The sequence below is a fragment of the Sinohyriopsis cumingii genome, chromosome 7 (assembly GCF_028554795.1).
Source record: "Sinohyriopsis cumingii isolate HCF-2022 chromosome 7, ASM2855479v2, whole genome shotgun sequence".
Lineage (NCBI taxonomy): Eukaryota > Metazoa > Mollusca > Bivalvia > Unionida > Unionidae > Sinohyriopsis > Sinohyriopsis cumingii.
In genome coordinates, this window is record NC_142967.1 from 93,996,250 (window position 1) to 94,010,967 (window position 14,718).

Genomic DNA, 14,718 nt, shown 5'->3' on the forward strand with positions numbered 1-14,718 from the left:
ATGAATTATAGATTAAATGCACATTCATCAGGGCAAACATTTGACTGATTAAACAATCTACGAGAAAACAAAATGGTGTGCAATGTCATATTTTGTATGGCCTTAATTCGTGAATCAGATGAAGGGTGATTGAAAGTTAAACCTTTTATGTTATACAATTATGTGTCATCCATCGATATAAATTTACCTATAGTAATATCGGACTTATGGATGCGTAAGTATTAACCTTCATATAGTTGTGGATGCAACTGGTTTATAAACAGGAATTTGCGTGAATATTTTAGTTATGCACTTGATTAAAATTAATGGAATAAAAGAATATATTGGCTAAACTTGAAGAAATGTATGTTATTTTTCCGTGTGAATGGGATAAGATAGAATCTCATTTTGATGCGTTTGTGGCAAACAAAGATTTAGGCAAGTTAAGGAAGTACGCACTAAGAGGAAAGGCGAAAATGTTGGACGCCTCCCATTATATCAACAGTTCAATGAATATAAATATGGAAATAAATTTCGGTAAATATATACAGAAAATGAATATAAATTGAATATAGTTTTTGATATTTCATGGTTTACCGCCATATTACATGTCTGAGCAGCAGGGAAGTTCTACAGACCAGACGTTCCAGACCAAATAAAGCTTCCTACGCGAACTTTCTCCGTAGAAGCCTCAGATTTCAAAAATAAGCCTTCCTACGAAAATTAATTTGCGTAAATTCGTCCCCGATTGCAATTTTTGTGTGCAAATTCGATGATTCTGGACAAGTAAAAAACGAAGATTTTAGGGGGGGGGGGAATTTATTCTGGTGTCGACGAAGTTTGCAAAGTTTGGCTGCTGATCCTAATTTTACCTCGCATTAAAACAATATAGTTGAAAATAATATGAGTCCGAAAGCTAGTAGAGTTGGAGAGCCTCATTCTGCCAGATTAGCTCGAGAAGAATTAGCGGCAGTGAAGAAGCTTATCCCGACAAAACAATTATTTAAGAGAAATGTTCGTGATTACGAGGACGCGCAATATGGAATTACCGAGATATCGTCGAAATTGTTGAGTCCAGTCACTGGAGCAATCGAGCAAGTTGCATACGGCGACGAAAAGAAAGATAAGGAACTTAGGAAGCGTGGGCTTATTCCCATGACGAGAAACATCGAGCAACACACTCGATTAGTTCCGGATAGATTGGATCAAATTCATCAAGAACAAGCACAAACGCGTCAAGAAAAAGCACAAGCACGAGTGCGAGCACAAGCACAAAAGCTACAGGGACAAATACAGCAGGCACGAACAAAAGCACAAGTACAAGCACAAACACAAGCGCTGCGAGAACAATTGCAGCAAAAACAAGCACAATTGCCTCAAGAACAACCAGAGCAAGAAGAAGAAGAAGAAGAAGAAGAGGAAAGCAGTAGAACAACTCGGGAAGTAATAAAAGATAAATTTACCGATGATGGTTGGAAAACAATAGAAAAGCAATTTGAATTTCTTGATATTGATGAACTTGGCGCATTTGCTGAGGATTCATTTCATGTTAGATCGAAATTTTTAACGAGTGACGGATTAAAAAAAATTAAATCGCGAGATGCTTGGATCAGGAATATATACCGAGCTAGGACTAATTTATCCAGGATACCTAAGGGCGACGCGATTTTTTATCGATTTCAAAAATCCGCACAGGATAGATTTACGTATAATATTAGTCGACCTCGGGGGGCGGAAGAAAAACCTGAATCTCCGATGACATCACGATCTTTGAAACCAAGAAAACACCCCAAATCACATCTCCCGATACACCTCAGGTACTTTCCCCAATAGAGAAAGGAACCAATATCTCGGGAAAATTTCCTCACCAACATTTTGAAAAAGATGCCATCGATTATTTTAACACCGACGAGGATACCTTAATCAACGTTGCCAGAATTGGCTTTGTTGAACGAGAGAAATACATGAAACCCGGACAAGTTGATAAATTTGCTAAAGGAAATTGGATCCCCGCGGTATATTTTGCTTCAAAAAAACAATCCGTCAATTTTGATGACCTGGGTTACCAAGATTTTATCAAAAAAATAATACAAAAAAATGAAGAAGAAGAAAAAGAAAAATTCGAGGACGCACAATCGCCATCGTCACTTCCAAAACCAAAGACAGGAAGCGGATATACCATTTGCCCTGACAGCGTTGTCAACGACGTGTCTCGCCTCGAGGTATTAATCGGAGGAAAACGAGCCGGAAATAACTCCCGTGAAATAATCAACGAGGCATCAGATATTTGTCAGCGATTATTCCGTGGTGGCGTCATCGATTCTCACATTTACAAGGAACTCGTCGATGAGCTCATCGATTAAAACAACACAATTGAAATAACATGATTGTTCACAAACATCAGCGCAGACCCAAACAGGTCCGCGTAGTAAACTCTAGATTGCCCGTATACAAATATATTCACGGTAATGGATTCGGCGATATCATTGGAAGTCTCGTTACGCGAATAATACCTAAAATCGGACCCGTGATCAAACAGTTCGGGTTAAAAGCAATAGGAAAAATCGGCGAGACTGCTATCTCTGGTATCGGTAATTTGGCCAGCAAGGGCTTCAATGCTGTCAAAAGCAAAATATTAAATTTAATGCGCAAAAAACAACCCGTCAAATTACCTAGCACCAGAGAAATGCCACCCGAAATCAGCAAAGCCATAAACGACGCAGCAAATAAAAAAATAAACGATCTAGCGCAGGAAGTTGCTAAGACAAATATAGCGCAGGAAGTTGCTAAGACAAATCTAGCAAAGGAAGTTGCTAACACAAATCTTGTAAATACAAGTTTTATTTCAGGCAGTGGTCTTCGTTTTAGATGATATCTTAATAATAAATGTTCGCACAAGTGTCAAATGAAGTGTTTGACATGGACGAGCCTGTAGGCAGAGACACATCCGTGCGAGATTTCCAGTATTTTTCATACGACGCAGTGACACCAAATGCACCTAATCGCATTGAAATTCAAGTTCACGATACAACAAGATATTTTCTTCCATCAGAGGCATATATCGAATTTGGTGGCGAACTAAGGAGAGCTAATGATACCGATTATCCAGCAGATTCCAAAGTTGGATTTGTCAATAACGGAATTATGGCTTTATTCAAGAGCGTCACCTACACGATTGATGGAAGAGAAATTGAATCAATTACAGATAACGCTGATGTCGCAACGACGGTGATAGGCCTGGCCAGATACTCGGATGATTTTACTAGATCAGCTGGTCCTAGTATGATGTTCGCCAAGGATACTAACGACAGCGCAGATCATAACCAGTATAATATCGCTATACCGAGAAATGCCGCTGATAATGCTGACGCCACCCAGATGGCGGTAATGATCGACACCAATCCCAATTACAATCTCGGATTTGCCACGCGGAAAACAATGCTAGTTGGTCCTAGTTTAAGATTCTCCTGTGCAATTCCACTATCCCACATTTTTGGATTTTGTAGACACTTCAGAAAAGTTATCTACGGAGCGAAACATACTATTTCGTTTATTCGAGACCCCGCGAGTAATGATAGAGCTATCTGGAGAGACAATAATACTGTTCCTGATGCAGGCAAGGTAATCCTAAACAAATTTACCTTGTGGATGCCAGCGATAACTCCATCGATACTCGAGGAAGAAAAATTATTATCATTCATGAATCAAGGCGATAAATCCGTTATGTCCTGGTTAACAACAACAACCGACTTTACCGATATTAATATCAACGGAATATTTACCTGGCGAATTGCATCACAGCAGGGCTTTTCGGCACCTAGGCATATCTTTATAGTTCTCCAAAACACAAATAGATATGATCAAACTCACAGTCATATGATATTTGACAATTTCGCAGCAACAAACGTATCACTAAGGATAAACGGCCAACAAGAACCATCCGAGGAAATATCAATTGATTTTCCCACCTATTCGACGGCCCGCGCATATCATCGCTTGCTAAGTTTCATGGGACGCGATCAAAATATCGATACAGGATTACAAATATCACAGATAGATTTTAATACTCGCTATCCTATCTATTACTTCTCCTTGGAACATCTCGACCTGGTAAAACAATCCGTCGTTGATATCCATTTCAAAGCCAGAATTGACACAGGTGGACAAGTAGCAAGAGCCATCGCGGTGATTCTCGGTGATAGAACAATGATCTTGGAAGGCATCAGCGGCAGAATGAGAATTATTGATGCTCCTGTCGAGAACATGTGACAAATTCCAAATTTAGATTAAGCGATTATTAATATGCCATACGAACACGTCAGTGTAACTCTGACCCCGGGTCAGATAAAAAAGCTCCAATCAGCGATATCAAAGCGATGCGGTTTGAAATTAACCCTGAAAAATGATCAAATTCAAGGCGGGCCTAACAAACTATCGCTAACTAAAGGTCAACGTGAACGATTTACCAAGGCCAAATCAGTAAATTCCGGCGTTCATGTGAGCCTTTCCATAGGCGCCATCAGAGATATGGTCAAGGTAGGCGGATTTCTTCCTCTATTGGGGCTAGTGAAAATGGCTCTTCCGGCGATTGGAAAGGCACTAGGATTAGGCGCGCTCACAGGTATAGGTTCCCAAATAGGTTCCGCAATAACAAGTAAAATTACCGGAGGGAGATACGGTAAAAAAAAGGGAAACGGCCTTTATCTAAGACGCCCCCCATACGGATCCGGCCTAAGATTAGCACGGCCTATTCAAATTTAGATCTACTTAGCGAAGCAAAGAATAAAAAAATAAAATTTTTCAGAGGCGTATTTATGCGGGATCAACTACCAGAAAAACCAAACCCTACCGAGACAGGAATAATAAATCTCGATAAAAATACCGGCCCTGGAACTCACTGGGTTGCCTACGCGATTAATCCTCGCGAAGTTATTTACTTTGACTCGTACGGATTAGCACCACCAAATGAATTTATCAACTACGTGTCTTCGCTGAGACTTCCAATTTGGTATTCGACTCTTCCAACACAAACATTAGCAGATCCACCGATATGCGGCCCAGAGTCAATTAATGTTCTTGATGCAATTTCAAAATCATCCGGTCCTTATCACAAAATTGTATTTGAATACGCCGTAGATAAATATCATGGTTGACATTTATGGTAGATCCCTCTTCAGGAAGGAAAAAACAGAAACAGGCGACATCGATACATCAAATTTCGCAACCAAGAGTGATATTAACAATCTCCTATCGCTGTCAGAAGTAGATCCTGGCGAAGTTGCTGTTTTTCAAAATACCGAGGGAAGATTACACACCAGCAACGTGAAAATAACTGATATAATCAAGCGAGAAGAATATAATGATCATATCAGTCAGTTTACTCGTCAATCGGAGATGGTATTAAAATCTATAGCTGATATTACCGATATTATCGCGGAGTTACCCCTGAAGGCCAATATCGCGGATGTGGAAAAATCCGACAAAGAGTTATCAGCGGCGATGCTTCTAAAGGCCAATATCGCGGATGTGGAAAAATCCGACAAAGAGTTATCAGCGGCGATGCTTCTAAAGTCCGATAAGGCAACAACCGATGATTTCCAGGATAAAATAACAAAAAGATTTAACAGGCTAACTAACGATCTTAAAAAACTCGAGGAGGTATCAAGTAAACTCGGTAAAAAACTGGAGGAAGATATAAAAAAATTCATCGAAACCTCCTCAACTACACACGACAATCTCAGCGAGAGAGTAAAATCCATCAACGAGGAGATTACCAAAATAAATACCGCGATGGGGCAGAAAATCGATAAAAAACTCATCAACGAAATCAACAATAAAATAAGCATAATCGAGAATAATATTGACAGAGTTGACGGTGAACTTACGACGGTAAAAAATTTAGCGCGTCAAAAGTTAGATGCATCAGTGTACGACGGAGAAATTAAAGATTATAACGCGAAACTTCTCATCGCAACTACAAAAATTAGCGATATTAACACAGAAATATCATCGTTGGATATTCCTGCGTTGATGCGTATTTCGATACCAGATCAGGTGATAACAGAGAATATACCCTGCAGTGTGACATTTGTTGTTAAAAAATTATATCTCACTTGGACACCCGAGAATGATTCTTTTAACTTTACCGCGCCAATTCAGGGTGTATATCGAGTTTATGTTATATCCAAGATAAAATTCAATATAAATTCGACTTTTTATGAAATTTGTGAATTTTACCCGGGATTTTTCATTATTTCGTTAATTGAAGGTAACATCGCAAATTTCACACTAGAACCACAAGACAGAACCACCATGGGACCAGTGCATTATTTTGTAATTTTCGAATATTTATCGTTTCGAGCTACACCATTTACAGTTGCCTAGATAGAGAAACCCCAACCATTTGGAAACGGAAAACCGACTTTTACCAAGAATTGATTGGATAAACTAACTAATAAATGACCGCATCGGATTACCGTTACAATCAGGCGCGTTCATGGCAGGATTCGCTAAAAAAGCTCCTCGACGAGAATCAGATAAAAATAAAGAAATACCAGCGTAGATTAGTTACCATTGATATTGCCGTGTACGCGGTATCCGCGGTAGTTGCCGGCGCGGGAATAATTTTATCCGCGATAACAACAATAGCGCCGATCGTAGCAACGATAATAATCTCGTCAACAACGACAATCGCTGGTGTTCTCAATATCGTAGCGAAAAAGATATCCTCGTGCACGAGTGAGAAATTGTCTCTATACAAAAACAAATTATCCCAGGTCAACGACGCGTATTCGAAATTATCATCGTTACTTTCCGAGAGTCTTAACGATGGCGTTATATCCGATCTCGAATTTTCGGCAATGATCAGTGTTTACTCGGAGATTGAACAAATGAATATCAATAATGTCCGAGCTAGCCCAGATCGTGACAAACACGACACCGCCGACAACAACACTAATATCGTTAAGCTCAACCAAGCCTGAATTTAGTATTAATTTTTCAACACCAATCAGCGTCAAAGAAATGGCGTTAATACAGTTGCGTGTCTACAACAGTTGGCCTAATGTTAGATCGAAATCATTTGGTAAATTATTATCAAATAATTCGCTTGTTTTTGCCAACAAAAACAAACCTGATGGATCTCCTGATTGGATACATGTTGGTATACCAACAGGTAGTTATGAAATTGATCAGCTGGATAAGGAGTTTACCACCAGAATATCAAATATAACCGGCGATGCTACTCCGGGAATAAAGATATCCTCACATGATCCAACGCTGTCATCGATGAAAGAAGTGAAATCACCGTATATCGTTGATATTTACCAATCATCGATTAGGACCATATTAGGTTGGCCCGAAATTCCACCTCCCGAAAAACCAACTCCTGCAGAACCAAAAAAGGAAGATTTTATCAGTGACAAAAAAGATTATCACGGCGTCATTCCAGGTTACAAGGATCGTTTATCCGAATTTGAAAAAGATCCAATTTCTAAATATTTATTAACCGACCCTAAATTAGCTCTCTATATGCTAACACCATTAATGTTTTTGAAGAAAGATAAATCACAAATTAAATTGCAAATTTTCGCTGTGAATGAAATTGACAAATGGTTTAGGGAAATTAATGACGAGCACGAAAAACAACTAAAATTATTAAAACAATTTTTTCATGAGTGTATCTTTGATGTGTCAGGCTCGTGTAGCGAAGTTATCATGTGCGCGGAACGATTAAATCAATTAGCATTTGATATGGAAAAAATAAACGAATTAGCGATTAAAATATTAACTTCCGTTAGATTTGGTGATGTTATGGATATCGCTACTAAAATGGCATTTATGAAAAAAAACAATTTAACCGAGGAAACATTACAAAATTTCAAATTTCCCGGTTATAAAGTTGCTGAGATGAGAAAATCCGTCGTTGATACCATTGATGAATTATTTCCGAAATTACACGAAGCGTGGACCAATAAAAAATTACAATCGGAATTAATTCTCAGGCATAATAACGATCCCGCCGGGCAAGGGCGGCATATCTCGCCAGGTATCGTTAACATAACGGGGGTTATCGCGATTTATCTTCACGCGGATGCTGTCGAGGGCAGCTACAATGTTGATTAGTCAGAGTCAAATCAGGCGCAGCAGGGATTTATCTTGTATTCGTTTTCACCTAGCGCTTCTCCGGGTTATTTGATAATAAAAGAACCAGTGAATCCGTTTTACCTGCGATGTCACAATCGATTATTGTCGAGGATAAATTTCAAACTAACGGATCAGAACGGAAATTTGCTTGATATACGCGAGGAAACGCTAAGTATCAATCTGCTGGTAAAATCGTGAGAATCGCAGATTTTTTGAATCTGTACACCAGGGAAAAATGGGCCAAAAAAATAAATAAAAACCGGGGAAATTTTCAAATCGTGAGAGTCTTCGAATCTGTCCACGGGGAAAAACAGGCCAAAAAAATAAATAAAATCCAGGGAAATTTTCAAAATTAGTAAAAATTTTTAATTTTGATGGGGTAAATACCCGTCAAATTGTGCAATTTATATAATTTCGTAAATCCGTTGGGGTAAATACCCGTCAAATTGTGAAATTTATATAATTTCGTGAATCTGCTGGGGTAAACACCCATCAAAATTAAGAAAATCGCATAATTTCAGTAAATAAATTATTTTGGTAAATAATAAAAAAAAATTAATAAAAATCAAAAAAATTAAGAAATTTGCGTAATTTTATGTTTTTTATGGGGTAAATACCCGTCAAATCGAGTAATTTATATAATTTCGTGAATCTGCTGGGGTAAACACCCGTCAAATTGTGCAATTTATATAATTTTATGTTTTTTGGTGGGGTAAATACCCGTCAAAATTAAGAAAATCGCATAATTTCAGTAAAATAAAATTTTTTTTGGTGGAATTTCTTCAGGAAGATTCAAGAATCAGGAATCGGGGATTCCCTAACTTTACTTTCATCGACAAGTTTTTTCAGTTGTCTGACGCGCGAGCTTGTAATTTTTTTCGTTTCGTATGCGTCTGATAAAATCAATCTAGCTTTTTCCACCAGCGTCGATAATTTAACAAAATCCTCGACGCGATCATCGCTGACTGTAGCTAGTGATTGATACATCGCGATTTGGATTTTCTTTATTAATTTGTACTCTGACGGCAGCGTGTATTTGTATTCGAGTTTTCCTTGAACAATTGTTTCGAATTCGGATCGGATTTTATTCGCGTCCAACTCCGATGGAAGATTTATATTTTTTTTTCTCAGATCATCGATAGCTTCGATGATGTTATTTATATTTTCTTCGTCCATGTTATATTAATTTTGTAATATTTAATTATTCTTCGTCGCTCTCCGAATCGAATATTATCGGAATATAGGAAAACTCGATCCATTCACCGAGATTATATGAAAATGTCGCGTGTTGAATTCCCTCTGCCACTCGTCGCACCGAGGCTTTATTAATACTAAAATATCTTGCAGCTGCATGCATCGACGTGAATACAATTTCTTCATTTGTTTCTCGATTTAATGATTTTACCACCTTAGCTGGTCGCCGTATGCCGCCGGTATTGCCGGATCTACAGTTTACGCTCTGCGTAACAGCTCGGAGATTGGAAAGTTTATTATTGATTTTATTTCCATCGATATGATCGATAACAAGTCCAATCTCTATTGGTCCGTGATAGCACTCGAAAACAAATCTGTGGCATAAATAATTCGTTTTTTTTCTTTTTTTATTCTCACCGACAGTAAATTTGAGATAGCCATTGCTATTAACATTACCGACTTGATTTTTCGTTTTGATATGCCTGACAACACCATCCAGCGACGCCTCGTAACCCTCGATAGTTGGATGCGATCTAAACTCGTGTGTGATTTTCATTGCAGGAATCGTCGATTTCAGTTCCATATACAATATTCTGTTTGTTTAAATCGTAATTTGCCTTGAATCGATTAATATAATCTTCTTCACAGGTTATCACCGACGAGGATCTTTTTTCATAATATCGCCGTAATTCTCGATAATTTTTCCCTCCACAGGATAAACACAATCGAGTTTTTCCTCGCGTGCCAACTTGGCAAACTAAACACCGCTGTGGTCCTTTACTGCCTCGTCGAATTGCATATATGTGAGCACCACAATAATCGCCTCTGCAGGATTTGTCGCATGATTTTGTTGATCCGATTGGTATCCATTTGCACTGCATATTATAATTTAGATATTTGTCTAAAATATAATAATGGATGCATTTGATCTTGATAAGGCAGAATATATTATACCTGAGGTCGATCGTGCCAAAAAAGAATTTTTCGATGATGGAGCAGTTCACACTTGGTCGACATGGAAAACTAACTCTGTTGATGCTACGATGAACCTGGAACGGGCCAAGAAGATAATCGAGCACATAAAATCCGAACACAAGGAAGAGCGATTTATCTTTGGAATAAAATTTATTGCGCAAATGCCTGACGACACTTGGATTATTCGCGATAAACGAGATCCCGTGCGTGGCAGTAAGAAAAACGTTATTCTTGATAAAAATTCGAAGCCAGGATTATTATTGGGAATTGACGGTCCTTATTATGCCAGGGCATATCCATCTAGCGCTGTTGTTTATGGAATTTATCGGCTGAATAATAATCCTGACATGAAAAATCTACCTGCGATGAAAGAATCACCGATGATAAACTGCGTGGCTGAGCGTGTTATCGAGCATATAAAAACGCCCGTCGTGGATCTGGTTTAACCCAGTTGAGGTTGGATAAAATTAACTCATGGGCAAAGACAGTTGTTGATGGCGCATCGATTGACGATGTTGCTGCGTTGAGCAAGAAACTTAAATTTCCTATTACCGTGAAAACGCTATCGGGAGAAATATTATATTCGTCGCCGTATAGATCTCGAGGAGTTCCAATCGAAATTATTGATCATAATTCACATGCGTGGTCGCAGTCGGTAATGATATTCCCGCGAAATCGGGTTGTTAAATTTTATCCCGTGGAATTTTCCACGGCAGATAGTAAATCTGCGGATGGCGCAAAAGACAATTCCGATGCCATGTTCCGATATATCAAAATATTAGCCGCATCTGATCCGATATCGGTTTGGTTATTTTCGAGCGAAGAAAAATATGATCAGTTTATATTGCCGCGAGGAGATATTTACCGCGATGAAAAATTACATGAATCTATGAAAAATATCGCGGTGAAATATTCGTCAAATCCTGATCAGTTATTAACGAACTGCTTTACGGTTCCATCTGTTGCTGCTCACGCTGCCAGAGAAAGAAATTCGTGGAAACCTACAAGGAACGAATTTCTCACTGATATTCAACTTAGTTGTATCGAGTATGGCCATGGCGGATTATGGAATACCAAGTATTATTTCGAAGATATGATCTCCGTTGATATGAGCGCGTGCTATCCTGGAAGTTTCCTCGGATATGGCGATTGTGCGGATTATTTTGCTAAATTCGGCCATCCCACCAACGAAATGACAAGGGTAGCAATTAACGGACCGTTACCTGATTTTGTCATGACGGGATTCGCTTATGTTACTTCATTCGAGTTTGCTGAAAATTTACATAAAATTTGTTATATTTGGTTTGGTCGGCATTTATCGCAGCGTCGTTGGGTCCCTACGGTGTTGTTGAGATATATGCTGGATTCGTCAATGTTAGTATCGTTAACGGTGAGCGAGGCAATTATATCATACAGGAAACAAACTGAAGTGTGGTTGCCGACGGATTGTGAAAACGCGAAAGATATCGGAAGAAAAATAATTGGCAAATTTACTCAAGGAGGATCCGTTGATCATAAACACCGACACGCTAGGTTATTTATCAACGATGCCGAGATGGACTTTATTATTGCCGATACAGTGTCGCGAGGAATATTCTGCAACAGAGAAAATATTATCATTGATGGAGTAAAGTTAGGTACCGTAATTAGCTATCTCGATGGAGAATCAGCGCAGTATACGCATTTGAGATCATCGATGCTCGCTTATGTGAGTATAAATTTACTGTCGATGATAAATAAATTTTCTGATATCGCGGTAAGGGTCGCAACGGACTCGTTTTATATCGATAAGAAATACCAGTATAGGCTGGATAATTTAATCGCTGATGGCTCTTGGGGAACTTGGAGGATAAAAAACGAAGATATCCTAGATTATTGTGAGGACGCCGATGTCGAAGATTGTGATAAATTTCATCGAGATAAATTTGAGGAAATATCGACGGCTGCATCTGCATTTGACCCGATTTCACGTAACAAATTCGTCTACATGAATGGTCCTGGCGGTAGCGGTAAAACAACGCGAGCGATAAATTTATTTGCGAAATCCGATATGATAGTGTTGACTCCAACTCACAGATTAGCGCGAGAAATAAGGCAACGCGGCGTTGATTCTTGTACGTATCACAGTTATTTCAAATACAGCGGTGGATTATGGGATTCAGCTCGCATGGGAAATAAATATATCAACAGAATTATAATATTTGATGAAATTTGCACAGTAAATTTAGTTGTATTAAAATCGTTCCTGATCTGGCTGGAGGGGAAAAATACCGCCGTGGTAATGTGCGGAGATCATGGCCAGCCTGATCCTATTGATGGTGAATCTCCTCATGAGTGGCTCAGGAACTTCGTTGATTATTATGAGGAAATCGACGCCGATTATAGATCCGATGATATTTTACTGACTGAATTTAAGAAAATAATTCGATTACAACCGAATAAGTTTCAATGCGATGTGATGAGAAGAATAATCGACGAGACTCCGATGGATATTTTTCTTAATTTGTGGCGTCCCGATCATCTGATTGTTGCTAGTAGGAAAATTGTTCGTGATGTTATTCAGGATATGTTATTCAAGCTGCATTGCGAGAAATTTCCAACATTGCAGGTGCCGTTATGTTACAGACCCGCTGATACCAGGAAACAAAATATCAGTGTTACTTTACCCTGCGGAGAGGAAAAGATCTTGGTACTGAACGATATTATTCTTGTTGATATTAATCTTGTTAATGACGCGATAAATGCAGAGAGATCGCCATGGAAACTTGGATACGCAACAACGATACACTCATCGCAGGGATTGACGGTTCACGGTCAGGTTTGGATTGTCGATGATAGAATTTCCTGGTCAAATTTAGTGTATCTGGCCGTGTCGAGAGTAAGAAAATTATCTCAGTTAGGTAGAATTCGGTTTCACATTAATGACGCTGGCGGTAATTGAGTATCTTTCGGTATTATTTGTAATTCTTCCTTGGTAAATCCGCGTTGTGGAGCTAGCGAATCTAGGAAATAAATTGCTGGTCTTCCCGATGATCTTGTTACGGCGGATATTTTGTGTGTTGTAACGCTCCAGTTTGGATCGGTTGCTCTTTTTCTTCCTCCTTCGGCCTCGCCTTCCTTATATAAATACCTGACCGTGACGCTACCTAGCACAGGCGGAATTGTGGAATCTCGCTTTAGGGGTATATTCGATTTTGTAATTGCAATTGCAGGCTTCATTGCTATTGTTCGAGTTACTTCGTTATTTAACGCGTTAATCACATGAGGCAATCTTGATACCCAATCATGAGATCGATTATCTTGGATGAATTCACGCGCGTACTGATATCCGAATAATCTTTCCGCTAGTGTTTTATTGAATCTTTCAACGATAGCTTGATTACGATGAACACCAACTATACCGCGTCGGATTTTAACATTATTCTTCTTCATCAATGAAGTAACCGCGCCGAGGAATTCTCGTCCTGGATCAATCTGAAGAAGCTTCGGCCAGGTCAGCGGAGATCGCGAGTAAATTTTGTCAAACGCCTTGGCAATTTCTGTTGCTGTTTTAATCGATAACGGTTCCGCTTCCTTGTATCTGCTTGCGATATCAACAACCGTCAACACATACTTGTATGTGACTCCGTCGACGGTATCACGAGGAAGAAACATGAGATCAGCCTGATGAACTTCATTAGGGATACTGACAGTGAAACTCGCATATGGTATTTTCTTAGGCGGAGGAAGATATATTTGCCAGACTGCCTGTTTCGATAGCCACGATTCAGCAACGGACTGTTTTACTTTTGCTGCCTTGGCGAGTTTGGCTATTGCTGATTTTCCTCGCCAAAAACCTCGCGGAGAATAATATATTTGCTCCATTATTATTTACCAGCACCGAGTACTAATTTACCTTTCATCGCGCCTTTTATCAACCAAGTTGCCAATTTTTCTTTGAAACTTTTGTCAGGAATCGCGTCTATTGCATGAATTAGCCTAATATCAGCGAGATGTCTTTGTTGTAAATCCCCGCTACGATACGCAAGATCGTGATAGTAACACGCGTTATCGATGGCGTTTACTGGATCTTCGCCGGGATTTGGTTGATTATTATCGTTGAGTCTTATATCGAGTCTTGTTCCGGGTCCACAGTAATTGTATCCTGGTAGATGCTTTTCTCCGGGATATTTCGCCCAAGGCAACCCGGGTAGATTTTTCATGGAGGCGGTAATGTCTCCTCCGGTTCTTCTATTTTTTTTTTTACAAATCTGAATTTGCGTGTCTTACAAACTTCGCATTCTCCTGCAATTGCGTTCCTGTTATTGCGTGTGACGATTTCGATTGGATTTATCGTAGCTGTGCGCGTGCGACACTTAACACAATATAGATCCATATATTCTAGTAACATGAATGTAATTGATTTTTCCGCCACGAAGAAACGCG